This window comes from Erinaceus europaeus, chromosome 5, assembly GCF_950295315.1.
Source record: "Erinaceus europaeus chromosome 5, mEriEur2.1, whole genome shotgun sequence".
Classification (NCBI taxonomy): Eukaryota; Metazoa; Chordata; class Mammalia; order Eulipotyphla; family Erinaceidae; genus Erinaceus; species Erinaceus europaeus.
The window spans coordinates 14953100-14979739 of record NC_080166.1 but is presented as its reverse complement, the minus strand read 5'-3'; the positions used below and the strand labels follow the sequence as shown (position 1 = coordinate 14979739).

The 26640-nt window shown below is 42.8% G+C and overlaps 1 protein-coding gene and 1 long non-coding RNA gene across 2 annotated transcripts in view; both read right to left on the bottom strand.

The window, feature by feature from the left end:
- LOC132538590 (uncharacterized) overlaps positions 1 to 26640 on the bottom strand; it is a 313644-nt gene that overhangs the window by 130035 nt on the left and 156969 nt on the right. The gene's annotated exons all lie outside the window — the stretch shown is intronic.
- MARCHF11 (membrane associated ring-CH-type finger 11) overlaps positions 1 to 26640 on the bottom strand; it is a 122342-nt gene that overhangs the window by 23302 nt on the left and 72400 nt on the right. The window lies entirely within an intron of this gene.

Here is a 26640-nt window from a genome sequence, read left to right as displayed (position 1 = left end):
CAAAGAAATGAAACTGTCTCTCGCCTTTATGGGAAAGTGTAAAAAGAAATGTGTAAGCTAAACAAGGAAATCAGTGAATTGCAGGTAACACACTAGAGAGGAGGACTGCAGAACTGGAGATTATCATTGGCACAGTTCACATACTCAGATAACACTAATTTTTAATTAGGGATAACCTAGGGTGCCATCTTTTGTCAAGGTTTAGAATTTGCACACAAATCAAGTCTCTTCAAAACTCACAAACTGTGTGAGCACACACTAGTCACTACTCATCGGGGAGAATCACTTCTAAGTATCAATATTTGAGATCATTTGTAGTATGAATGAAAGATTAAAAAAATCTTACAAGGGTGTTAGCAACTTGAGGGAATTAATTGGTCATGTTCTCCCTTGGCATAATTGAGACAGAAACAAAGCTACAATTCCAAACGCAGTTTGGTGCTAGACAGTGAAACTCAACCAGCAAAGTCTCGTTCTGTGTGCAGGAGTTCTGACTGGTGCAACATATGGCTTGCCAGAAGACTTTGTAAACAAGCTAGATAACCTTTAAAAACAGATGAGCTTGAAGACTCCATGACTATTAAGTGCATCTGGCATTCTCCCTTAAACTCTCACTTACCTTCAGTCCGAAATGTGTGTTCCAAAAATGGCAGGTCCACTGCACTCTGTAATTTCTCCCTCTCATCATCAATAACTTACACCTATTTTAAATAGGCATCAGATCTCGGCCTAATCATGGAGATTATTTAATCCTACATTCTCTACAGATTCAATGTCAAAATACTATTGAAATACTTCACCCCATAAATTATAATTCACCTTTTTTGGGGTACAGAAATGGAACCAAATAACAGAGATGGGTGACGCCTTACAAAAGATATTTTGAATCATCTTACAGGGGAGATTCACTTACTAAAGAGTGGGTCTTCCTTTACAATTCCAGATGGTTGACTTCATTTTAACATAAACATTATCCTGCGCTGTATTTAAATTAGGAAATCTTAGTTTGAGCTTTTCACTAAGTCCCTGATACGCTTTTAAAAATATTGACTTCATGTCACTGGTCACCTCCATCAGAAACAACATAATGGACCCCTATGTGGGCCCCCATAAGACCTTGCCCTCAATATGGATCAACAATGGTAGGGACCGCTCCATTCTTGGAAGGACGATCGACCAAAGTCTTCTACCACTCTAGGAAGATGGGTCTGGCAATGGGTGCAGCCTAGAACATTCATAGCTATGACCACAGAATACGAGCTCAAATGTACAGGGATGTAGAGGTCACACAGGCTCCTACACTGAGTATAGGCCCCAGATCAAACTGATGGGGTTTACAGTTAAAGGTATTTATTATATACTTCTCCCAGATTTGGGAGCTACTCTCTTCCCTGATCCAGCTTTCTAGTCCTATTCCCAACACTGACACCATCTCCCCTGGTAATACCTTTGGCCCACCTGCATGTTAGCTGTCAGGTTCAGGCAAAAATGAGTAAAGTCATGGGCCCCTTGAAACATACCTAAAATAGACCTACTTTTTCCAAAATGGAAACCTCAAATCTCATCTGCTATATTCTTGCCTTTAGGTTCCAGATTATTAAACAATTTGTTCTTTGCATCTTAGTGCCTTTTCAGACACCAAGTTGCAGATGCTACCATGACACCAACCTGGCTCCCGTGAGAAGACAACCTCCCCAATGTGCCCCAGAACCCCATCTCCCCAGAGCCCTGCCCCACTCGGGAAAGATAGAAACAGGCTGGGAGTATGGATCCACCTCCCAATGCCCATGTCCAGCAGAGAAGCAATTACAGAAGCCAGACCTTCCACCTTCTGCATCCCATAGTGATCTTGGGTTCATACTTCCAGAGAGATAAAAAGTAAGAAAGCTTCCAATGGAGGGGATGGGATATGGAACTCTGGTGGTGGGAAATGTGTAGAATTTTACACCTCTTATCCTATGGTTTTGTCGATATTCTTATTTTTTTATTTTATAAATAAATTTAAAAATATTGATTTCGAACTGTTAGATATTTAGATATCAAGTAATTTTCCTTCGTAGTTTCAAAACTCATTAGAATTTGAACTTTTTAAATTTTATCTTATTTATTATTGGATAGAGACTGAGAGAAATTGAGAGGCGGGAGGGAGGTAGAGATGGAGAGAGATAGAAAGACACCTGAAACCCTGTCTCACCACTTGTGAAGCTTTCTCCCTTCAAGTGGGGACTAAGGGCTTGAACCTGGGTAGTGTGTTATGTTTAACCAGGTGCGAAACAGCCTGGCCCCAGAATTAGTGTTAAATATATCAGCATGTTTAAATGCAGCAACATAGAAAATCACTTCCAAGAAACATTCATGCTAGGTTGATGCATCATGTCTATATCATTATGTTGCCCTTTATCAATATATGAATTACATTGTATAGATATAAGTAAAGGATACTTTTAATTCTATGAAACAATGTATTCCAAACTCTGCATGTCTTCCATTTTCACACGGTTAAGTCACAAGGTTTTGTTTTTCTCAGAGCACTGCTCAACTCTTACTGATGGGGGCACTGGGGCTTGAACCTGGGACATTCAATCCTCAGGCATGAAAGACTGTTGTGGAAACCACTATGATGTCTCCTCAGCCCTGAACTACATGCTCCAGAATGAGAAGTCTTGAAGAGTCAAAGGTAAGCGAGAGGTTTTCAGTAACAACCCGTTAGGTTTTAGATTCAATCTTTAAATGGATAAAAATCTGGACATTCAGTGCTGTATAATCAGTTATGTTTAGCTTCAGTTAGGCTTGCTAACAAAATTATCTAAGAACAACTGCAGTTTAGTAGGGAAATAGTGGACATGGGCATCATGTACTAGATACTAACTTCTAGGTGAAGAGGAGAGAGTTGTGTTGTTGGGGGGATGAGACCAGAGTGTCTTCCAGACCATGTGTGGCTCATCACTGTGTATTTCACAAAGAATTGGGAAGGCCATGGTCAGGCATTACATACTTTATTTAGGAAAATGAAAACACGTGCATTGACAAACGCGGGTCATTCAGACAAAATGGCGCAGGTCGGTTCAAGGTTGGCTCTTTTTATTCTCACCTGCCTACCTGCAGTGAACGTACTGCTCTGTTTATTTTATTTTCTTACTATTTTTAGTTTTTTAAATCATTATTTATTGGATAGAGACAGAGAGCAAACTGAGAGGGAAGGGAAGATAGGGAGAGAAAAAGACACCCACAGCACAGCTCCACACTTGCAGGTGGGGAGTGGTGGCTTGAAGCTGTGGTCCCTTGCTCACTGTAATGTATGCTCTTAACTGGATGCACTGCCAACCAGCCCCTCACTGGTCCCTTTAAAATAATCGGACCCAGGAGTCCGGTGATGGCACAGCAGGTTAAGCACACGTGGTGCGAAGCACAAGGACCGGCCGGCGTAAGGATCCTGGTTCGAGCCCCCAGCTCCCCACCTGTAGGGGAGTCGCTTCACAGACGGTGAAGCAGGTCTACAGGTGTCTGTCTTTCTCTCCTCCTCTCTGTCTTCCCCTCCTCTCTCCATTTCTCTCTGTCCTATCCAACAACAGCAACAATAACAACAATAATAGTAATAACCACAACAATGATTAAAAAAAATAACAAGGGCAACAAAAGGGGGAAAAATGGTCTCCAGGAGCAGTGGATTCGTGGTGCAGGCACTGAGCCCCGGAAATAACCCTGGAGGAAAAAATAATCATAATAATAACTGGACCCTTCTATTGGTCCTGCCCTCCTGGAGAGACTTTCTAAGACACTGGCCTTCTCCCTTACTAAGCCACACCTGCATCTATTCTAGTGTTTCCTCAGGTGTCCTTATTTTATTTTGCCTTCCCAGTGATCAAGCCAAAAACGAACGATCTTAGTGAAAAAAATTTCTGAGTCTCAGTTAAATCTAGTCCTAATCGTGCATCTAACAGTTGGATCCCTCTTTGACTTCTCCCAGGGTCCAAGGCATTGTGGTAGCTAAAGTCCCAGAGTCAGATGACGGACGCTCTTAGAGTCAGAATGAAGAAGATTCATGACACAAGAGGTTTGGCTTCCCCTTGGTGGGAAAGCTGAATAAGTGCCAGTTCAGACTTCAAAAGAATAAGGCACACTGATGTTTCATACTTGTTCACCAATAGCACATTACAGAGAATTTAAACTTGAAACACCTGGAAGTGTGGAATTAATTTGTTTAAAATAATGTTAGGAATCTATGAGGAAAAAACAAAACTCTTGGATACAACATACCGGGATGCTTAATTCTTTACTGCTATTCTAGATGCTATTTATTCATTTTTTTACTGTGGGTATGTGAAGTCATTTAAGATGTTAGAAGTTTATTCTAAAACTTACACATTAACTGTTGGATATCTATAACAACCTCTCTGGAACGTCTAGTTTCAAATTGCTCTGCTAATAACACAAATGTGCAAACGTCTATGGGAAAGTGCAGACATGTTCTTCATGTGCTGATGAAGCTTCAAATTGGCTCCATTTCTCTGAATAGCTAATGAGGATAAGCCATTATTGAAATAAAAATCATGAATCTGATTATGAACACAGGGATTTGCCTTTAAACATTAATATTAGTGTGGCAATTTGCTTGCCCACTATATGCTGCCCTTTCTTTTCTCATTTTGATTCTTTATCTTTCTGTGTAAGAATGGAATTTTTCATATTTTTCCCTCAGGAAAAATAATGCTCCTTCCCACCTTAATAAAACAGCCACCTAGCATCCATACCCCGGAAGCCACACGTTACCTAATTGCTCAGAATTCAAGAAGCTGTGTTAATGGGCCATTAGTTGGACAATAAAAACAGAAGATGAGTCTCTTAGGACATCTCTCTCTCTTTCCCCCATGATGCTCAGAGCCTGCACTTCAGTTTGTAAAAATATTCTGAACCTTGAATAGAATTTGCCAATTGCTGAGCACACTTTTCTGCTCGGAATCTTGAGAGATGTATTTTTTTTCATCTAAATGTTTCCCCAACTTTGGGAAGTCATATAATAATAAACTGATTGGATATAAGTAATCGCTACAATCTGGAATCTGTGTTACACACATGACTGAAAAGCAGTGCACATAACTGGTCTTATTGTTTTGCTTCCCCCCCTTACAAAAATAGGACCAACTTGCTTCTCAATTTGGAAATTCATTCTCATGTGTGCACTGGATAAAGTCATGTCATTTAATGATTCTCGCTTATATCTACGTAGAACCAAGGTGCGCTAAGACACTTCTCTAAAAAGGCTCACGAGATTCCTTTAATCTCCACAGCAACACTATGAGGGAGGTATGCCATTATCCCCCACTTTACAGTTAAGGAAACTGAGGCTCAGAGAAGTTAAAACAACCTGCCTAAAGTCAGTCACACAGCTCAGACTGCAGCTGAGGGACGAACCCAGGTGTTCTGGCTTCTGGATTCATGTTCTGAACCCTTACACTATATTGCATGGTAGGTGCTAAGGCCTGAGAACTGTCCACTGCACGCATTTCATCAGTGCCAGGACAGTCTTTCTGGTGAAGGGTTTAAGCCTGTCTCCTCCAGTGTGATAATATACTTTTCCTGTTGGGACATGTAGCTCTTAGCCACTCCCTGCTCCACTATTAACTCCAGTCTGCAGCACTAAAGAAGGAAGTGCTGCCCTGCTGGGCTGGGCTCTGAGCGCCATCCAGAAGTCTAAATATTTGGCCTGGCACATATCTACAACCCCTGGCACATAACTGTTGCAGGAAAAATGAAAAAAAGTGTTGGCTGAAGGAGGTTGTGAGGAAGAGAGGAAAGGAAGTGAAGTGAAGGGTGAAAGGGAAGATGGAGGAACTTCCAGGAGGCATGGCCATGGAATATCGGAACAGAAAGGATTCCCCCCACCAAAAACAACAAATATCTACAATGACAGACCTCATCAAAGCCAGAAGCTACAACTGAGACATCCAGTTGGAAATGTTTCCATAGTTCCATCCTGACTGCTCTAGGCAGATGACCTCGCCAGTGTGTTCTGGAACCTCGCCTCTCCAGAGCCTTGGCTTCCACTAGGGACAAACAGAAACAGGCTAGGGGTATGGATTGACCTGCTAAGGCCCAAGTCCAGCAGAGAAGCAATTCCAGAAGCCAGAACTCCTACCTTCTACACCTCAGAAACAACCTTGATCCATACTCCCAGTGGGGGAGAATTGATAGGAGGAAGAGGATAAGAGGGCTCTGAACTCCAGCTCCATCAGCACCCAGAGAGAGAGAGGAGGAAAATGAGAGGGACAGTTGGATGTAGTAATGGTGTCATGAGTGGCTAGGAGGGAAAGAGAGGACTGGACCTGGAAGAAAAAGGGGCAGATATGTACAAATGTAGACAGGTAGTTGCAGAGATGATGGTTGGCCCATGTCTGCTACCTTAGGAGAAGGCAGTGGTTGGCAGTGGGGAAACTGAGGACTCAGAACTCTGGTGGTGGGAACGGTATGGAATTACACCCCTGTTGACATCTAACTTTGTAAATCAATATTAAATCACTAACAGAATAAAATAAAAAAGGAAAGCTGGATAGAAGAAAAGAAGGAAGAAAGGACAGAAGAAGGCAGGAGGGTGGTTTGGGAGGTGGCACAGTAGATCAAAGCATTGGATTCTTAGCCATGAGGTCCTGGGTTCGATCCTCAGCAGCACATGTACCAGAGTGATGTCTGGTTCTTTCTCTCCTCCTATCTTTCTCATGAGTAAATAAATTTAAAAAAAGAAGAAAAAGGCAGGAGGAAAGGGATGAAAAAAGGAATCAAAGAAGGAGAGAGTTCAGACATGGAGCAAGAACAATAATAGAAGGAGGGAGAAAAAATGAGAGTAGAAGGGGAAAAAGAAAGAGAAGGAGGAAGCAGGCAGTGGTGCACCTGGCTAAGAGGACACATTACAATGCAAAAGGCCCAGGAAGGAAGGAAGGAAGGAAGGAAGGTAGGAAGGAAGGAAGGGAGGGAGGAAGGGAGGGAGGGCCAAAGATGGAGGTGCATTCCTTTTTGCAGGGGCATCTGACTCCTTTTCATTCTTCCAAAGCCCATGTACATTTTGCATCCATCCCTCTTAGCCTTTGAGATGTTCCATCTCCCACACACAACTCTTCTCCCCTGCTCTCCCCTGGTGAAATCTCTCACCCACCCTTAGAAGCTCTAATGCCAGATCTTCCAGAAAGCCGGCCCCTTCCCAGACCTCCCTTCTGAATAGAATCCTATTTCTGCACTCCACACTCCACTGCTGACACTTTCTTTTGGCTCAGGTGTCTTTCTCACTTGGATCTCAGGTGGTTCTTCATCTCTCTGCTGTCCATGGCTCCAATTTCATCATGGCAGAAGCTGAGTCTGGCCCCAGTGACATTCACTCAATAGCTGAAGATGCATGGAAAATGAGCAAAATCACAAGCTCTCTCAACTGCCAGACTAACACACTCTTACTCACATCCATTCTATCTTTGCCTACAGAATTGAGTTGCCATCTTGCTAAACCACCAGCAAAGAGAAGAGAAGGTTCCATCTCATGTCTGTACAGCCTAAGTTCTTTCCAAAATGGTCTTCTCTATTCGTGGTGTCTCCCTGTCTTCGCTTTGCCTATTTAAACGGATACACCACACATCTAGCTGCAAGCAAAAATACCTATTGGAAAGGTGTTTGTGGAGATGGGGAAAAGTCAACGTGCCCAGAGACTGGTCAGCAGAATGCTATCTTAATCTAAATAAGAAAGAGAAGGTGGAGGGGCCAGGTTGGGGCTCACATGGTTGAGTGGACGTGTTCTAGTGCACGTCTAAGGAAACAGGTTTGAGCCCCTGAGTCTCACCTGCAGGGGGAAAGCTTCACAACTGACTTAGTGCTGCAGGTGTCTCTCTCCCTCTCTATCTCCCCCTTCCCTCTCAATTTCTGGCTGTCTCTAGCAAATAAATAAGGATGATTTAAAAAAAAGAAATACAAGTTTATTTTAAAAAAAGAGAGAGAGGAGAGGAGGAGGAGGAAGAGAAGGAGAGGAGGGGGAAGAGAAGGAGGGAGAAAGGGAGTAAGAAAGGAAAGAAGGAAGGAAGGAGGGAAGGAGGGAAAGACTAAAGATGGAGGTATACTCCTCATTGCAAAGGCATCTGAATTCCTAACTGGCATGATGAAATGCTCCTGAGTCTGAAAGTTGCCTTTTTTTTTTAATTCATTGGTTTTAAAACAACAGGATGGGGCTGGAGAGATAGCATAATAGTTCTTGCAAAGACTTTCATCCCTGAAGCTCTGAGGTGCCAGGCTCAGTGCCCACCATCACCATAAGTCAGACCTGGGCAGTCTTTCTGTCTCTCTGTATCTTTCTTCCTCTATCTCTTTGCTTAAAATAAATAATGGGGTTTTTTTTGAAAAAAAAATAGGACATTGGGGAAGTGTAAGAGTGAACTGTGAGACAACAATAGCCTTGTAAATCAAGTAAAAATCATTCTAGATGAAAAAATAAAAATAGTTGAAAAGGTATAACATATGGAACATAGAAGTGGGTATCAATGTGTCTACAGGGCCATGGCTGTATGTCTTCTTCATGCAACAGTCAACTCAGGAGACCAGGCAGTGGCACAGCCAGCTAAGCACAGATAGTACTAAGTGCGAGGACCGGAACAAGTATCTGGGTTGGAACCCCCGCTCCCCATCAGCCGGGGGAACTCTTCACAAGCAATGAAGCAGGTCTGCAGGTGTCTTATCTTTCTCTCTTCCTCTCTATCTCTCTCCCCCCCCCCTCAGTTTCTCTGTCCTATCCAATAAAATGGGGAAGATGGAGGGAAGGGCGGTAGCTGCTAGGAGCAGTGAATTTGCAGTGCAGGCACCATGTCCCAGTGATAACCCTGGAGGCAAAAAAAAGTGAAATAAAAGATTAGATTCAGTGCCCCAATAATGACCCCCAGATGACTGTGGAAATGTGGCAGAAACGGTTGTCCTTACCAATGAAATCTGACAGACAGGTTTATTGCCAGCTCCACAGAGTAATGGATGGGAGGGAGTCGTGGGAGACACACAGGAATTTTATTTAAAGAAATGAGAGCAGTCCAAGTCAAGGTGATTTGGAGATTAAGACAAGGTGGAGCCTTGTCTTAATCATGCCTAGAAAGGAAGATCAGAACGCAGGAAAGGTGCACACTCCACCAGGCCTTCAGGAAGCTTTTTAGAAAGATGTACCTGTCACTCGCACGTCTGAAAAAGTTAATGCTATCTTTTCAATTTAGAAGCCGATTTCCTTCCGGAGAGTAAGACAGATGTTCCCAGTGAGAATGAGGCTAAACTCTGAAAAAGGAGGTTTGTTCAGATTGCATTCAGTCAGTCAGCCTACAGGGCCTGCTTCCCCTTTGTTTTCGACCAGGCAGGCTACAGGTGACTCAGACACTAAGACACACGCAACACAGTGATTTTCGACAGATTGTGACAGCTGGCATCTGTCGGTGTTACAGGAGGGAACACCTGCTCTTAAGATGTGTCCTCTTCAGGAGAATAAATGAATTTAGCTAAAACCAACGCTCAGTCCCCTTCAGGTGGCCTTTACATCAGACCGCTGAAGTTAGGACTGAAATGCTTGGCAGGAAGCAGCTCACTGTGTAATCCATTTGACATGCAGATACAACCTCCAGTCAGTTTATATGCCCATTATTTCAGAATTGTATTTGTAGGCTGCATATTAAATGTGATTTCATGGATGGGCAAGAGACCCCTCAGCTACAGAAGCATCTTCATAAACTCCACAGAGCTGAGACGCAAGTCACACAGAAGGAATTGGCTGTGACGGAGAGTGGTGGAGTCTGTACAACCTGGGGGAAAATGGTGGAAAAACAGGAAACTACCACTTTGAATAATGACTAAAAATGCTAACAGTCAAGCAAGGCTAACCAAAGTCATGAAGTAAAGGGAATAATAGCTGATCAATAGATTAAAATAAAACTAGTTAAGGGAATTATTTCTATGGCGATATCTCCATGCCGACTAATTATCTACTGCCTCTGTTGTCTATAATCATAGAGATAGTAGAAAACTTCGGTGAAAAACATAACTTACCAACTCGAAAAGTAGAATATGTGAATCTCTTTCTCTCTCTCTCTCTCTCTCTCTCTCTCCATATACATATATATTAAATTGAATTTAGTTAAGAATTCTTCTAAAATGAACAGATTCCCATACCAGATGAGCTCACAGGGGAATTTTATCAAACACTGTGAAGAAATATCAGTGTTACATAAAAGCTTTTAGAAAATAAAGTACAACAGAACACTTGCCCAACTCACTTTAAAGAGTCAGTAAATCTGACTCCCAAGCCTGCCAAAATATTACGGGAATTTTATTGTAAGAATTGTTAAATATTAAAAGGATTAGAAAATATTACCAGACCCAATACTACCAATTAGAATGTATATTAAACTCCCCTAAATCTTAAATCCAGGAATGAATAAAAGTAACAGTGTACATGAGGGAGTGGGGTTTTCATCTTAGGAATTCAAGTTGAAGTAATATTCAAGTATCAATGTAATTGATAGTACCAACAAATTAAAAAAAATAAAATCCTTGTCAGCAGATATGACATAGTTACGTGATAAAGATTAATTCATCATGAAAACTGAAAGAAAAAAATTTAACTTGCAAACGATCTTCTACAAAACACCTGAAGCTAGGATTATATTTAGTGGCTATAGATACATTGATATGTGTAGACAGGCAGGTCTAGACAGATATATAAGTGTATGCTTTCTCCCTTAAGATAAAGAACTAAGCAAATCTATCCAGCATTTTTTCTCCATTCAATACTGAACTGGGTGTCACTGTTAATGGGATAAAGCAAGGAAGGAAAAGGTAGGGTGTGAGCCATTAGAAAGAAAGAGACAAGGAGGAAAAGGAGGAAGGGAGGGGAAGTAGCAGGGAAGTGAAAGGGATAGAAGGAAATGGAAAGAAAATTATAGGGTTGGGAGACAATTCAGCTAGTCAGAGCACAAGACCCCCCTTTTTTTAAGATAGAAATTGTCAGGGGTAGAGAGAGCGAGAGCGAGAGCGAGAGCGAGAGAGAGAGAGAGAGGAGAGAGAGAGACTTGAAGCACTCTTTCATTGTTTGTGAAGCTCTCCCCTCACCCCCCCACACACACACCCATGCAGGTGGGGACCAGGGACTTTGATTCAAGAGCACAGTCTTTCTATACACGATGGCTAAGAGGTTCTAGGATTGATGCTCAGCGCCGCCATAAGGTAAAGTTGCGAGGTGAGTGGACTGCTTCTCTCAATTTCCCTCTCTTAAAGCGGCACACCTGGTTAAGCACATATGTTACAGTGCACAAGGACCTGGGTTCAAGCCCCTGGTCCCCGCCCGCAGGGGCAAAGTTTCACACGTGGTGAAGAAATGCTGCAGGTGTCTGTCTGTTTCTCTATCTCCCCCTCCCCTCTCAATTTCACTTGTATGTAAATACCAGCAGCAAGATACTGAAAATAAAATCACAAAACACTGTAAGTCATATGTTACACAGAACTAGATATTTTAAAAGAGAACCAACTTATTCCTAAAAGAAATTAAAGAAGGTCTAGATAAGTGGCGGTCGCGGCCCAGCAGATTTAGTATTGTTTGCAGCCGCTCTCTCCAAATTCAAATTCTGAAATTAAAAAGAAAAGTGCCATCAGGAAAACAAAGGTTTCTTTTTTAAAAATTATTTATTTATTTATTTATTTTCCCTTTTGTTGCCCTTGTTTTTTTATTGTTGTTGTAGTTATTATTGTTGTCGTCATTGTTAGATAGGACAGAGAGAATGGAGAGAGGAAGGGAAGACAGAGAGGGGGAGAGAAAGACAGACACCTGCAGAGCTGCTTCACCGCTTGTGAAGCGACTCCCCTTGCAGGTGGGGAGCTGGGGGCTTGAACCTGGATCCTTATGCAGATCCCTGCACTTAGCACCACGTGCGCTTAACCCGCTGTGCTACTGCCCAACTCCCCAAAGGTTTCTTATAATGATCTCTCTCTCTCTCTCTCTCTCTTTTTTAAGTGAACACTCATTTAGAATGAGCATCAATCGGTCGGTGTTCTCTATATAGTTGTAGATTATAGGGAGATAAGGATGAACACCAGGTTATTTCACTGATTGGGCAGTGGGGGGGCTTAAATAAACAAAGACAGAAAGGGAAAAGACAATGTCAAGCTTTGCGTGGAGTGCATTGTACGGAAGCAAAGGACTCTGGGGGAAGAGGGACAGAGAGGGGGCTGGCAGGAGGGGCTTTGAGGTCTGGTGCATGTTGGCGGAAAAGGACCCAAGTGGGCGGTGAGGCTGTTTTGCAGGCATCTGTCACAGATAAGAAATTATGCCCATGTGTCAACTACTGTACCATTACCTCCCAATAAGATGATATAAAAAAATGCTTTGTGGGAGTCAGGCAGTAGCGCAGCGGGTTAAGCTCACGTGGCGCAAAGCGCAAGGACCGGCATAAGTATCCGGGTTGGGGGCCCCCGGCTCCCCACCTGCAGGGGAGTCGCTTCACAGGTGGTGAAGCAGGTCTGCAGGTGTCTAGCTTTCTCTCCCCCCTCTGCCTTCCCCTCCTCTCTCCATTTCCCTATATCCTATCCAACAACAACAACAATAATAATAACTACAACAATAAAACAACAAGGGCAACGAAAGGGAAAATAAATAAATAAACAAATAAAATATTTAAAAAATGCCTTGTGTGCAGACAGACAAACAGATCTCCAAATCATTGGTTGTGGCATCCACAAGAGCTGGGAAGGGAAAGACACCTTCTTGTGTGGAACAATCCTGATCAATCACCACTCTCTTGGCTGTCACTACACATCTGGTCAAGGATGGTGTTTTGATGACAGACCATCACTTTGCTTATTAAAAATGCCAAGAACTAGATCATGCCCACCAGAAAAGCAGAGCTGAGGGGGCAGTGGACCCCTCGCTGTGTACTTGGGACTTTTGTGAAGTATCATGTTCATGCACAGATAAAATGCCTTCTTTAGGGAATACAGAAATCCCAAGAGGTTCATGTCCCATGACTCTGGAAGACTGTCCATCTTGGTTCACAGCTCAAGTATGAGAACATTGCACATTTTCAATACCACTAAGTGCTTCATGCACTTTTTTTTTTTTTTAGAGATAAAGAAAAAGACAGAAAAGACACTTCAGCTCTTTCCTTCTATCCAAGGATCCCCCCTCCCCGCCCCCACTGGGGAGGCTTTATGTGGTGCTGTGGTGCGGCATGAACGTTAGGGCCTTGTGCACATCCTGGGTGGAGCATCATTCTAATGGAAGTTGCCTTGTATCCAGTATCCAAGCATTTGGACTGAGGGTACCAAGTCCAAGTCTCCAGATTTGCAGGAAGATGGCAGATCAAAAGGACAGGAAGGATGGAAAGTTTTCTTGTAAGGGATTACAAGAAAACTGGAAGGCTTTGTTCAATTGAAAAAAAATCTCAAGTGGCTGAATATTAATAAGAGCAATAGATTTTCTGACAAACAGATGTTCATTCAGCAACTACTGGGTATAGAGTGGCATATCAAAAATTTGGGGTCTATCTTAAAACTGCTACCTTATTCTCCACGGTCTCCTCCTTATTCTTCCAGAACCAGCCATACACATCTTAGATTTAACTGCTTGGTGTTTTAAAAAATTTCGCTGTGGTCAAGGGTGTAATTAATCCATGTCTGACAGCCCCAAAGTCGAATAACTATATTTAGCTCATCAGGCTTCAAGGACTAACACTGCCTTTCCACTCTTGATGTTAATTCTTTTTTGTGCATAACAAAAGCAGGTGCTATTCATTATTTCAAATCAGGGAAACTTCCCCTGAGTATCAGCTTCTAATATAGTTAGTCTTAGTAACTAGATTCTGTCCCATATGAACTCAAACTGTGTGCACACACAAAGCATTTTCAGTTCATTATTCTTCTTGAGACTCGGTATTAATTATGTTTAAACACAGACTCCCCAGGGAATTATAATCTAAGTAATTAGTACGTGGGCATCACCGTGTATCCTTGATCTCTCCATATGGATTTGAAAACTACCTTTACTGAAGGGGCTTATTAAAACTCCCAGGGGTCTAACCTGGGGCTTGGCTCATTTTCCTTCATGCAAGCACTCTTGATCCATACCATATGAGACTGTGTCTGCTGATTTCAACCAAACCAATACAACCAGTACTGCCTCGAAATATTTCACTTCAGACTGTGTCCAGAGATGCCAGACCTGGGAAGCCAACCTCCAGCTCCCCAACTCTGGGCAAGACTTTTCCAAGCTCATAGGACTCCTTGGTTCCATTTCAGGTGGTGCACTTCCTAACAGAGTTATAGAACCTAGATATAGACCAGGGCCCATGAGATAGGACACATGTATCCATACATTGGGGAAAAACATATTCCTTAAAGTAACTGTGTGTAACAGTCTACAGTGACTTATTAGCAAGCAGGTAGAAATACCTAAAAAAGACATCATAAAGTATTTAATCAAATGTTTTCTACTTAGAACTAGATACTCTCTTCACCTACTTCCTATTTCACTTTCCCCGTCGCTCTCAGGGTAGCTCTGTCAGATAAAATAAGGGCTGCAAAAGCTGGCTAACGGCAAGAGACTGACACACCGTACTGATAGCTTTGCTGGTCACTACCAGGCCACCCCATCATCTGGGGCCCTAGCTGGGTCAACACACTGCCATTCAAGGAAGACTGGTCCTGAGATGAGTGCAGCCTAGAATATTCCCAGCTGTGACCATGGACTGCGAGCTCAGACTGACAGGGATGCAGAGGTCACACAGGCTCCTGTGCTGAATATGAACAGACCTGGGCCCTAGGTCAGATCAATGGGGTTTATGGCGAGTGGTATTTACATACTTTTCCCGTATTTGGGAGCTTCTCTTTGATCCAGCTTTCTAGTCCTATTCTCAACTCTGACACCATCTTTCCAAACAATACTCTTAGCCCACCTGCATGTTAGCTGTTGAGCTCAGACAAAAATCAGTCGAGTTATGGACCACTTAGAATATACCTAAAAGAGATTTTTCTGGCATCTTTCAACACAAAGACCCAAGATCTATCTGCTATATTCTTACCTTTAGGTTCATAATTACTCAACAATTTGTTCTGCTTTACATCTTAATGTTTTTCAACCATCAAGTTGCAGATGCTACCATGACACCAACATGACTTCCCTGGGCAGATGTTCTCACCAATATGTCCTGGAACCCCCACCTCCCCAGAACCCTGCCCCAGCAGGGAAAGATAGCAACAGGCTGGGAGTACGGATTAACATGTCAATGTCCATGTCTAACAGAAAAGCAATTACAGAAGTCAGACCTTCCACCTTCTGCTCCCCATAAAGATCTTTGGTCCATACTCCCAGAGGGATAAAGAATAGGGAACATTCTAATGGGAAGGGGATGGGATATGGAAACTCTGATGGTGGGAACTGAATTGTATGGAATTGTACCCCCTCTTATCCTAGAATCTTGTCAATCATTATTAAATCACTAATAAAAAAGAAAAAGAGAGAAATTAAGAGGGGAGGAGGAGATGGAGAGGTAGAGAGAAAGAGACACCTGCAACACTGTTTCACTATTTGTGAAGTTTCCTGACTGCAGGTACAGACTGGAACCGTGGACCACCTGCTCCCAGGGAATGCTTTTTACTTATAAAACACTTTCCATTATCTCTGAAACATTCTGGAACATAAGGACACAATAAAGGGGATGGGGGGTGGATGGTGGCACAACAGGTTAAGCGCATATTGTATGAAACACAAGGACCCACACAAGGAATCCAGTTCAAGCCCCTGGCTCCCCACCCGTGGGGGTGGGGTTGGGGCCTCATAAGCAGTGAAGCAGGTGTCTCTTTTTCTCTCTCCCTTTCTATCTTCCCTCCCCCTCTCAATTTCTCTCTATCCTAGCCAATAAAAAAAAAGAGGGGCCAGGCAGTGGCACATCTGGTTAAGTGCACACATTACAGTGTGCAAGAACCCAGGTTCAAAGCTTCATAAGTCATGAAGCAGGGCTGCAGGTATCTCTCTGTTTCTCTCCCTCTCTGTCTTCCCCTCTCCTCTTAATTTCTCTCTGTCTTTATGCAATAATAAATAAATTAAAAAATATATTTTTTAAAAGTGGCCACCAGGAGCAGTGGATTCTATTGCTGACACTGAATCCTACCAATAACCCTGGAGGCAAAAAAAGGGGGGTGCGTTTGGCTGTATACTCACTGCTAAGTGAACAGAGTTCCAAATTCCTTCACTGAGCTTAAAGAGGAAGCCAGCCCAGGCATGCCGCACTCAATGGACAAATGCAGCTTGCAACTGTCTCCCATTTTTCTCCGGCATCATTAGCTTAACCTATCAGTGAAGGCCCTTTCTGGGGGACATACTTCCTTGCTGGTTCTCTAGAAAAACTGGGCAAAATATAGACACATGTGTTTATTACCTTGGGAATGATATAGTGCTTGCAACTTCAAAAGTTTAACCTAGAATATGATCAAGAGCACACAAAGAATTCTCGGTTGGGTGGTGGTGGGGAGAATACAGGTCCTTCAGAGGACCTAGTGGGGGTTGTATTGTTATATGGAAAACTGAGAAATGTTATGCATGTACAAACTATTGTATTTACTTTTGAATGTAAAACATTAATTCCCCAATAAAGAAATAAAAAAATAGAAATAATTCTTGGTTGGAATGCTACAAGAAATTCGGTTTCTACATTTGTCTGGCTGTTTTGCACACGTGAACCATGAAATTGTGCTTCTGGACTCAAAGGAGACAAGCTGTAATGAAATATATGATCAGTTCCCTCTGCTTTTACATGTTTCTCATTCTCATACATGAACTACCAGTTGTATGTGAAAAGCACCATCTTCACTGGGAGTATGAAATCACATGGTATGGCATGACAACAGAAAAGAAGATAGATATGTATTTAAATCAGATAATTTTATAATTTTTTAAAGTACTTAGAAACCATCTTGCCCAAACTTTCATTTCATAGATGCTAAGGGTAACAGTAAAATGGCGTAACCTGGATCACACAGCTAGTTCACAGGCAATGCAACAAAAGTTTTGCATCTTTACATTACAATTAGTCATGGAAGACTCAGCAAATGAAGTGTTTATAGTTCTGATCTTCAGATTATGAGACAGTAGTCCTGTGTTCCTTGTGGTTCACCAGGTTTTTTTTTTTATATCAAAAGCTAACAAATTAAAAAACAACAGAGAGGAAAACCAAAGGAGACCACCTGGGAGCACAACAAGACAGGGGTAGAGCGACTTCAGGAACCCACCAAATCATTGGTTTCAGATGCCAGCATGATGCCAACCAGACTTTCCCAGGACAGACAACCCCACCAATGTGTCCTGGAGCTCTGCTTCCCCAGAGCCCTTCCCCACTCAGGAAAGAGAGAGACAGGCTGGGAGTATGGATTGACCTGTCAACACCCATGTTCAGAGGGGAAGCAATTACAGAAGCCAGACCTTCCACCTTCTGCATCCCACAATGACCTTGGGTCCATACTCCCAGAGGAATAAAGACTAGGAAAGCTATCGGGGAGGGGATGGGATACGGAGTTCTGGTGGTGGGGATTGTGTGGAGTTGTACCCCTCTTATATATCCTATGTTTTTTTCAATGTTTCCTCTTTATAAATAAAAAATTAAAAAGAACAACAGAACTAGATCAAGATCTTTATAGTATCCATAAAGATTTCTCTCAAAAAGATGTCACTGGAGAACACATTTTTTCTAAATGTTATTCACTTTCTAACATGATTATGGAAAACTCTTTATGGGGGCCTGGTGGTGGGGCATCTGGTTGAGCGCCCATGTTACAGTGCACAAGGACCCAGGTTCAAGCCTCCAGTCCCGTCCCCACCTGCTGGGGGAAAGCTTCACAAGTGGTGAAGCAGTGCTGCAGGTGTCTCTTTGTCTCCCTCTCTCTTTATCTCCCCCTACTGTATTGATTTCTGGAGGTCCCCATCTAATAAATAAAGGTAATTTTTAAAAAGTTTTCAAAAGAATAGAAGATTACTTATACATTAACTAGTAATATTCAAGGTATATTATGGTTGTGTGTATGTAGATTTTCAGTTCTATATACAGGTAAGATAACAATACTAAGTATATAATCTTTCATTTTATGCTATAGCCAAAATTAATGTTGACTAGAGATCAAATAGAAAGTATGACCACATCTCAGGGGAATATTTCTAAGGATAGTGAAGAATCTCAGTGTGATATTATCACTTGACATTTAAAAACACCCAGTTTTAGAAAGATTGTATTTTCAGATCAGAAACCATCTTTTCTAGTTACATAAAACATGCATCTTTTTGGATGAGGATACAGTCAGGCATAACTGAGGAATGGTAGAATCTCAACACCAAGCTGCCTTTGAGAGACTGTCAGCAGACTCAGTCTAGCCTAGCAATATCTGTATCACCAGGGTATTTTTATTTTTATTTTTAAAGGCAGGCTACCATCTTACTTTATCATAGAACTGGGTCTAGAAGGCCAGAATAACAGAAATTTGGGGCTTGTTATGATCACTAAGATAACATAAGTGATGGAAAACACATATAGTAAATGTCTAGATAGATTTCTGGGGCTTACTTATATATGTATTACCATCATGATCTCACAGATGAGTAATTCCAATGCTCCCAGACCCAGGATTTTCATTCTGTTATTTCAAATAGAGTGATGGAGAAAGACAGAAAGAGAGACACCACAGCAACACTCCACCATCTCTGAAGCTGTCCCTGGTGCTATCCAAGTTTCTGTCATGTGAAACTGATTCAAACCTCTGTCCTAAAAAACGAAGTCCTCTACAAGAAAGAGCAGGTTTCATCGGAAAAGTCAACTTGAGCAAAATAGCACCCCATTGTTCTGAAGATAAATTTTAATTTCTCTTTTGATTACTTCATTGACTGAGTGTGATTTGAAGGCAGAAATTTTTGGTCTCCAGATCCTATGACGAGTGCAAAATGGGTATAAAGAGGGAAGTTCTAGGCAGTACAGGTGCACATTACGAAAAAAAAGTCTCAAATAAACAAACCCAAAAGTAGGGTGGAGGAGACAGCATATTGGTTATGCAAACAGACCCTTGCACCTGAGGCTCTGAGGTCTCAGGCTCAGTATCTCACACCACTATAAGCCTGAGATGATCAGCGCTCTGCTTAAAAAGGGGGGGTGGTTGAGGGAGGGTAAAAGTAAATCTGGAATGAGACAATGATATCTGCTCTTATGACTATTATTCAACATAGTACTGAAGTTCCTGACAGAACAGTGAGTCAAGAAAAAAGGTATTAAAAGAATCCACGTTGGAAAAGAAAACGTTGAGGCCCGGGGGCAGTGCACCTGGTGGAGCACACGGTACCTGTACAAGTGGTACAATGTTCCAGTGCTGTACAAGTGGTACAATGTTCCAGTGCTGTACAAGTGGTACAATGTTCCAGTGCTGTACAAGTGGTACAATGTTTCAGTGCACAGGGACCCAGACCCTCCTGCAGGGAGAAAGCTTCATAAGTGAAGCAGTGCTGCAGGTCTCTCTCTGTCTCTTTCTCTCTGCCTCCCCCTCTCTGTCTTCCCCTTGTCTCTCTATTTCTGACTGTTACTATCTAATAAATGGATAAAGACAATAAAAAATTTACAAAAAGAAAGCTTAAAATAAAGGAAGCAGTTGAGTTGTTCACTATTTGCAGACATGATAATCTACATAGTAAACCCTGAAGTCTTAACTAAAAATCACTAGAAAATATCAATATATTCAGTAAATTGGCAGGCTACAAACCAATATACATAAGTTTGTAGCATTTCTATACACAAATGTTTAGTCAGAGTAAACATGTATGTGTCTCTGTGGAAACGAAACTCTTTTTTAAAAAAAGAATATTTACTTTATCTGTTGCATGGGGGGGGGGCATCAACATGAGGCAAAGAGAAAGAGAGACAGTCTAGTCAGAGCACCACACAGGCACATATAGCACTCAGGATAAAGCCAGGAGCCCCAGGCATGAGTGTCTGTCTAATGCTCTTCCAATTGAGCTATTTCCCTAGCTGGGGAACTAAACATTCCAGTTTGTAGGTATAAGTCAGAACTCACTTTGTGTGTGACATTAGGAGTAAGATGGGGAAAAAATGGTAGTCATCACTTTTGGAGCATACACAAACTTACTGATAAGAGGCACAGGAAATACTACAGTGGTCCAAGAAAACCACTCTCTTTATATTGAAATAAATCAATAATATGAAGCATTCTGGAAGGCTGGGTTCAGAATCAAAGCCTTCCCATTCCATGAAGCTGGCTGTCCATATTCTCAAAGCAGAATCTGTGTCAGTTAAATGAAAATGATTGCATTTCAGTGCAAGGACCTGGGAATCTCTCTCACCAGGAAGTAAATACCTTACACCTGTTCCACTCCCTTCCTGGACTGCGGCCAGTATTGCTGAGAGCCGGTTCTGCCCACCTTTCCATGCTCCTAATTTCTTGATTGTATCAAATAGCTCTGAATATCACAAATGGTCTCTTTTGCTGTCACCCCGTCACCAAATTACAGAGAACTGTTATTACAAGTGATTTTGGAAATAGTCCCTGCTTTCCTGTGCACTCCTAATGAAAAGAAAGGCTGGGCTATTGTAGACATTTTGTCTACTTTGACAGAGTCGAAAGATCCCGTGGCAACTTTAGACAAATTAGCTTCATCTCTGTGGAGTTATAAGGAAAGACTACTTAGCTAAATAGCAAAGGCTGCCATGCACAATGGCATCACATGTGGGGGAGGAGGTATCTGGAAGGAATCCAAAGGTTTCCCTCACTTTGTGTAGTGATGAGTAATTTCACAGAAATATCCAGACCAGCTGGGATTTGCTTACTAAGTTAGATCTGGGGAAAGTTCCCAAAGAGCATTTTCATAATCGAAGATGTCTCCCCAGAAACTGCCCCACACTCTCATGCAGGATCAGACACCAGGGAAGGCACTAAGTCTTTTTTTCAGACAAGAGAATAAAAGCTCCAGAAATGGTGATGTCGCCCAACCTAGATGTTGGGGGCAGCCAGAGCTTCTTCTTCTAGCGTTTGACCTTCTTCTGTAGCCAGTCAACAGCGTTAGATTGAGCCTGATGTAAAGTTTCGAGACCTCCTTTGAATCTGGAGAGGTGGCAGTCGTTGACTATGTGGGTCATAGTCTGTAGCCGCAGGGGCAGTTCGGGTCGTCTCTGGCTCCCCAGCGATGGAACATAGCGACGCATGGGCCATGGCCTGTTCGATAGCGATTGAGGAGGGCCCAATCATAACGTGCTAGGTCAAAGCCGGGTTGACGCTTGCAGGGGTCTGTGATGAGGTGTTTGTTCTTTACCTCAGCTGACTGCCAACTCTGTTTCCAAGAGTCTGGAACAGAGAAGTTCAGCAGCCAGAGCTAATGGGAAAGAACTCAGCGACAGGCGTCATTGTGGGGGTCAGGAGCTCAGGGTGACACTTCAGATTACAACTCCAAAGCATACGGAGAGGCACAAACACTGCTTTGGGACTGCAATGGGTTTTTTCCAGGGGAAGCAGTAGGATTCTGAGGAAGGATGAATTTCGGGTAGCTGTTCTTTCTCAAAAGAACCACCCAACAAGGAGGAAAGGCTGTAGCTAAGTGCCAGGATTGCTCTGAAGACTCAGATTGGTTTCCTTCAACATGGGGACAAATAAAATATGACTGAATCTGCTGTGCTCTGTAACCCAGCTCAGCCGAGAGCCTGTGAATTATTTATCCTTGTGTGCTCTCTGGCAAGTTTGTCCACTTACCTTCTAAAGGCATCTGAGAAAGTGGAGAAAAATCTCCTTTTATGTCCTTAATCACACACACACACACACACACACACACACACACACACACACACACACACACACACACACACACACACACACACACGGGAGTCACAAGACTCCATTAAACTGCCACTCTGGTGCTAAATTGCTGCTGTGTGTTCTTGCCGGAGGGTGGCGACGCTTAGCAAAGTAAGCCAGACAGAAAGGAGCAGATACAGGATGGTCTCACTTCTATGTGGGAATCTGAAGAAACAAGGCCAGGGCTAGAGAGATGCTCACCATTTGGGTCACCTGTCTTGCTTTATATCTGGCCCAGATTTGAATCCTGACACCACATGGGAGATGATGCTATGGAATTTGAGGAAGCCCCCGTTTTATGGTCTCTTCTTTCTCCTCCTCCTCCTCCACTTCCTCCTCCTCCTCCTCCTCCTCCTCTTTTTCTTCTTCTTCTTCTTCTCTCTCTCTCTCTCAATAAAAGAGCACCCCAGAGAAAATAAATTGTACGTGTTTACTTCACCTCCTAAAATAAAGAAATAAGGAGACCAAGTCTAACAGAAACCAACTCTGGGATTCTGATCCAGACTTGAGGTATATATGTATATATAGTTTTTCTATATATACACATATATGTATATATAGTTTTTCTTTTTTCAAGTTCATGTATTTCAGTTATCTATATTCCACTTATGAGTGAAATCAGCTCATACTTGTCCTTCCTTTTTCCTCTTCCCTCTCAGATAAGAGAAACAGTACCTGAAGGTGTTCTCCAGATTCTCTTCCCTCTCAGTAATGGTGTGAAAGCAAAATATCCTTGTCACAAAAGTTCTGAGTGCCAGTGCAATTGAGCTCAGAGCCCTATAATCATCTTCCTCAAACTCCCCTCTCTGGAAGTGTGGACCAAGTCCTTTTTAGGGTGCAGGAATAGAAATTCTCTAATTGTTTCTCCAATGGACATGAATGTTGGCCATTCAATCCATACTCTAAGCATGTCTCTCTCTTCCCCTAGAAGGGTAGGGTTTTGGAGATCACCAAGACTTCTTTCCTCCACAGGAGCTGAAAAATAGGCATTTCAAATGTTCCTAACTCCCAGAGTCATCAAGATGGGAAGGCCCGAGATAACCCCTATTCATAACCACTACACGTCTGGAGATACCAAAGTCCTATCACCCAACAAAACAACTAGGCTCACTGACTTGCTGACAATTCCATTTAAGAACCCTCAAATTCTGAGCATGTTCCAATTATTCCTCCAAGGCCAAATATGCCAGGTTCTGTGTTTTATTGCTGTTATTTCTAGCAATAAAAAAAAAAAAACTCAACCAACCCAGAGATTGAAATAAACAAGCAGAATGCAATGAAGTCAAATGAACTTGTGTGAAATGCATTTCTAAGCAGCCCTGCTCAAGGGATTCCCCTGGGCTTTATATCCATGCAAATGCCTCTGAGTGTGTAATTCAAGGTCACTCCACTTCCACCAGATGGTCCAAGGACAGCAAGCAGAGGTCTGCATCTGTGTGGCAGGCCACGTGGAGCCCAGAGTTAGTGGGGGCCCCAAGGGAGTTCTTGTAATGGGGGCTCTATTGGTTTCTCCAAGCTCATCTTAAAAATCTAGAATCAACAGACACACTCATTCATTCTTCAACAAATATGTACTGAACACCTACTATCTGCCCACCATGGTCCTAGGTGCTGAAGTCAGCATGAAAAAAGAAAATAATGTCTTTCTTCAAGAGGATTGAGAAAAAGAACCAACAAAGAGGTGAGAGGTGGTTAATGTATATCTAGAATGAGACCATTTCTCACCAACATTTTACAATCATTCCAGTTCAGGTTACTACAAGAATTCAGTTAAGGCTATTGAAATAGGGGCAGGGAAATGGCCCAGTGACAGAATGCATATTTTGTCTGTGGGAGGGACCTGAGTTTGATCCCTGGTACTACAGAAAAACAAGACAGACAAAAAGAAGTAGAAGATTGTAAGCAGTGAAACAGTGTACTGTTCTCCTCCTCCTCCTTCTTCTGTCTATCTCTATCTCTTTCACATGCACACACCTGGTTATAAAAAGATTACACTATACTCCTTACCATTTTCTGACTTCTTTGTTCATCTATAGTTTATTCTAAAGAAAGGACTTTTCAATTATGTCAGATCATACTGAAGTTCTCTTCTAGTCCTCAGATGGCTTCCCTATCCACAATATTCCTTATGAATAAAATCTAAACTGACATTTACAGAGTCACACAACTCTCTTGTTTCATATCCTGCCACTCTCCTTAGGGCAAACTGAAAAATGGCCACAGTGTTTGGCAACTCTTCCCATCAAGGGGTGTAGCCAAATCCCCACCCTTTGAACCTGGCTAAGGACATAAGTCTTGTTTTGGCAAATGTAGCAGGAGTGACTTGTTAACATGCAGAAGGACTTCGTGATTTTGTTGGGAGGCAGAAGGTACAGCGTTGGTGGGATAGATCAGGAAGAGAGGGACACATACAGATGACTCCACATGGAGGTGGAATGTGGAAGACAGGAGTCAGAAAGAAAGAGTATGGAATGAAAGTTGGACTAAAGGTGGTGTACTGTACCAGAGCAAGGGGCTCTGGGAAGGGAATGGTATAGGGGTCTGGGAGGAGAGGGGTTCGGGGTTCTCAGTAGGAAGAGGATAAGAGCGTGTAAGAGACACCTGTTACACAGAACTGGGGAACCTTACACATGCATAGGCAAAATTCAGTACCTGCCCAATAAAATTTTTAAAGGACTTAGCAGTCTACTGGAGGGCAAGAAATCCATGTGGACCACAAACAAGCCACCCCCCTTGCTGTCCCCAAAGTATGCAGCTACCTGGTAGCAGTCAGCAACACATGATTGAGCCCTTGAAGATCAACAGAGGAACTGAGCAGCCGAGCCCACCAGCTGTAGACAAACAGGCTCCTGAACTAAACAGAAAGTGTTTTGTTATTCATCAAAAGGTAACTAATGTATCTGCCATATGGGCCCGGACCTCTCGTAGATCCCTCTCTCCACCATCACTGGTCACGTCCATTGGGAGCCTCATCAAGCCCTTTTGTGGGCCTCTCCGGGACCTTGCCCTCACTATAAAGTAGCAATGGTAAGGACTGCCCCACCCTCTGAAGGGGACCTGGGTCCTGTTATTCTGCCACTCTAGAAATGAGTGCAGCCTAGAATGTTCTCAGCTGGGACCATGGGCTGGGAGCTCAGTCTGACAGGGACTTGGAGGCTGCATAAACACTTGTGCTAAATATGAATAGATATGGGCCCTGGGTTAGGCTGTTATGGTAAAGAGTTAATTGCACTGTATATTTTCTTCAGGTTTGTAAGCAACTCTCTGCCCTAATCCTGCTTCCTAGTTCTACTCTCAACTCTGACACCATCTTCCCAGATGATATGTCTAGTCTACTTCCATGCTAGCTATCAAATGCAAGCAGAGACTATTAAGATATAGGCTGATAAGAACATTCCTAAAATAGACTTCCCAGCTCCCTTCTACCCTAAAGTCCCTAATTTCATCTGCTCGACTCCTACATTATGGCTTCTACTCATGAAACAATTGTCCTGCTTTCCATATTATTGCCTCTCAGCCACCAACTTCCAGGTATTTCTATGAATCCATCCCTGTGCGGGTGACCTCACCAATGCTTCCTGGATCCTCACCTCTCTGAAGCCCTACCCCACTAGGGAAAGTCTGGTGCCATTATTATCCTCACTCCACAGAGGAGACTAGTAAGAGACATATTGTCAAAGTTAGGCAAAAGTTAGGCAAAGTTGTCCAAAGGCAAAACATGCAGTAGATCTGGCTTCTATCCAAGGCAAATTGACTCTGCTGGCTTCACCTTATCCCACCCCTCATTTCAGACTGATGCCTTTCCCAGAATGTGGACAAAAGGAAAGTTCTAGGCCTGTATGCAATACTTATGTTTACAGTCCTTCCAAAATCCACCAGATGAGTGATGAATATATATATTATTGCCACCAGGGTTGTTATTGGGGCTTGGTGCCTGTACGACATACAGAGCTCTTGGAAGGCACTTTTTTCTTTATTTGATAGGACAGAGAGAAACTGAGAAGGGAGGGAGAGATGGGGGAGCAGAGAGACACTTGAAGACCTGTTTCACCACTCACAAAGCTTCCCTCCTGCAGACTGGAGTTGAGGTGGAATCCAGGGGCTTGAACTCAGGTCCTTGCACATAGTGACATATGTACTCAGCTGGGTGTTGCATCACCCGGCCCCTTTCTGTCTACTTTCTTGTGCAGGTAGACAGAGAGAGGGGAGGGAGAGAGCTCCAGAGAGAGACAACAGCACTGTACCCGATCTTGCCCTATTAGTTGCTCTCCTGTGTGGTGGGAATCCTTAAACACAGGTATGTTCTCTGGCAGGTGAAATGTACTTTGGGTCCATCTTTCTCTCATCAAAGTAAACACATAAATGCTTCTTTACTTTAAGAGTCAACTCAGAGACTACCTCCTGTGACACACATTCCCCTCCTCGAAGCTCTTCCAAACACACCACTTGCTCTCATTTCCCACCTGCCTCAGGCTGAACTGTACCGCTCCACTCCCTCCCTTTATAAAAAAGCCCTTTACTAAAGACCAAGTCTCATCAGATGTGCCCACACTAGAAGACAGGGAGGGCCTTGGCAGCTGTATCACAAATCAGGCAGCTTAGAAACAACAGAAATTCATTCCACATGGTTCTCAAGAGCTTTATCTCTCCAACCCCCTTAAGGCCTTTTTTGTGGGTTTACTAATCTCACTAAGAAAGATCACCTGCCCCAACCTAGTCCCTTCTCAAAGGCTTCACCTCCTCATACTCATGCACTGGAGGACTTGA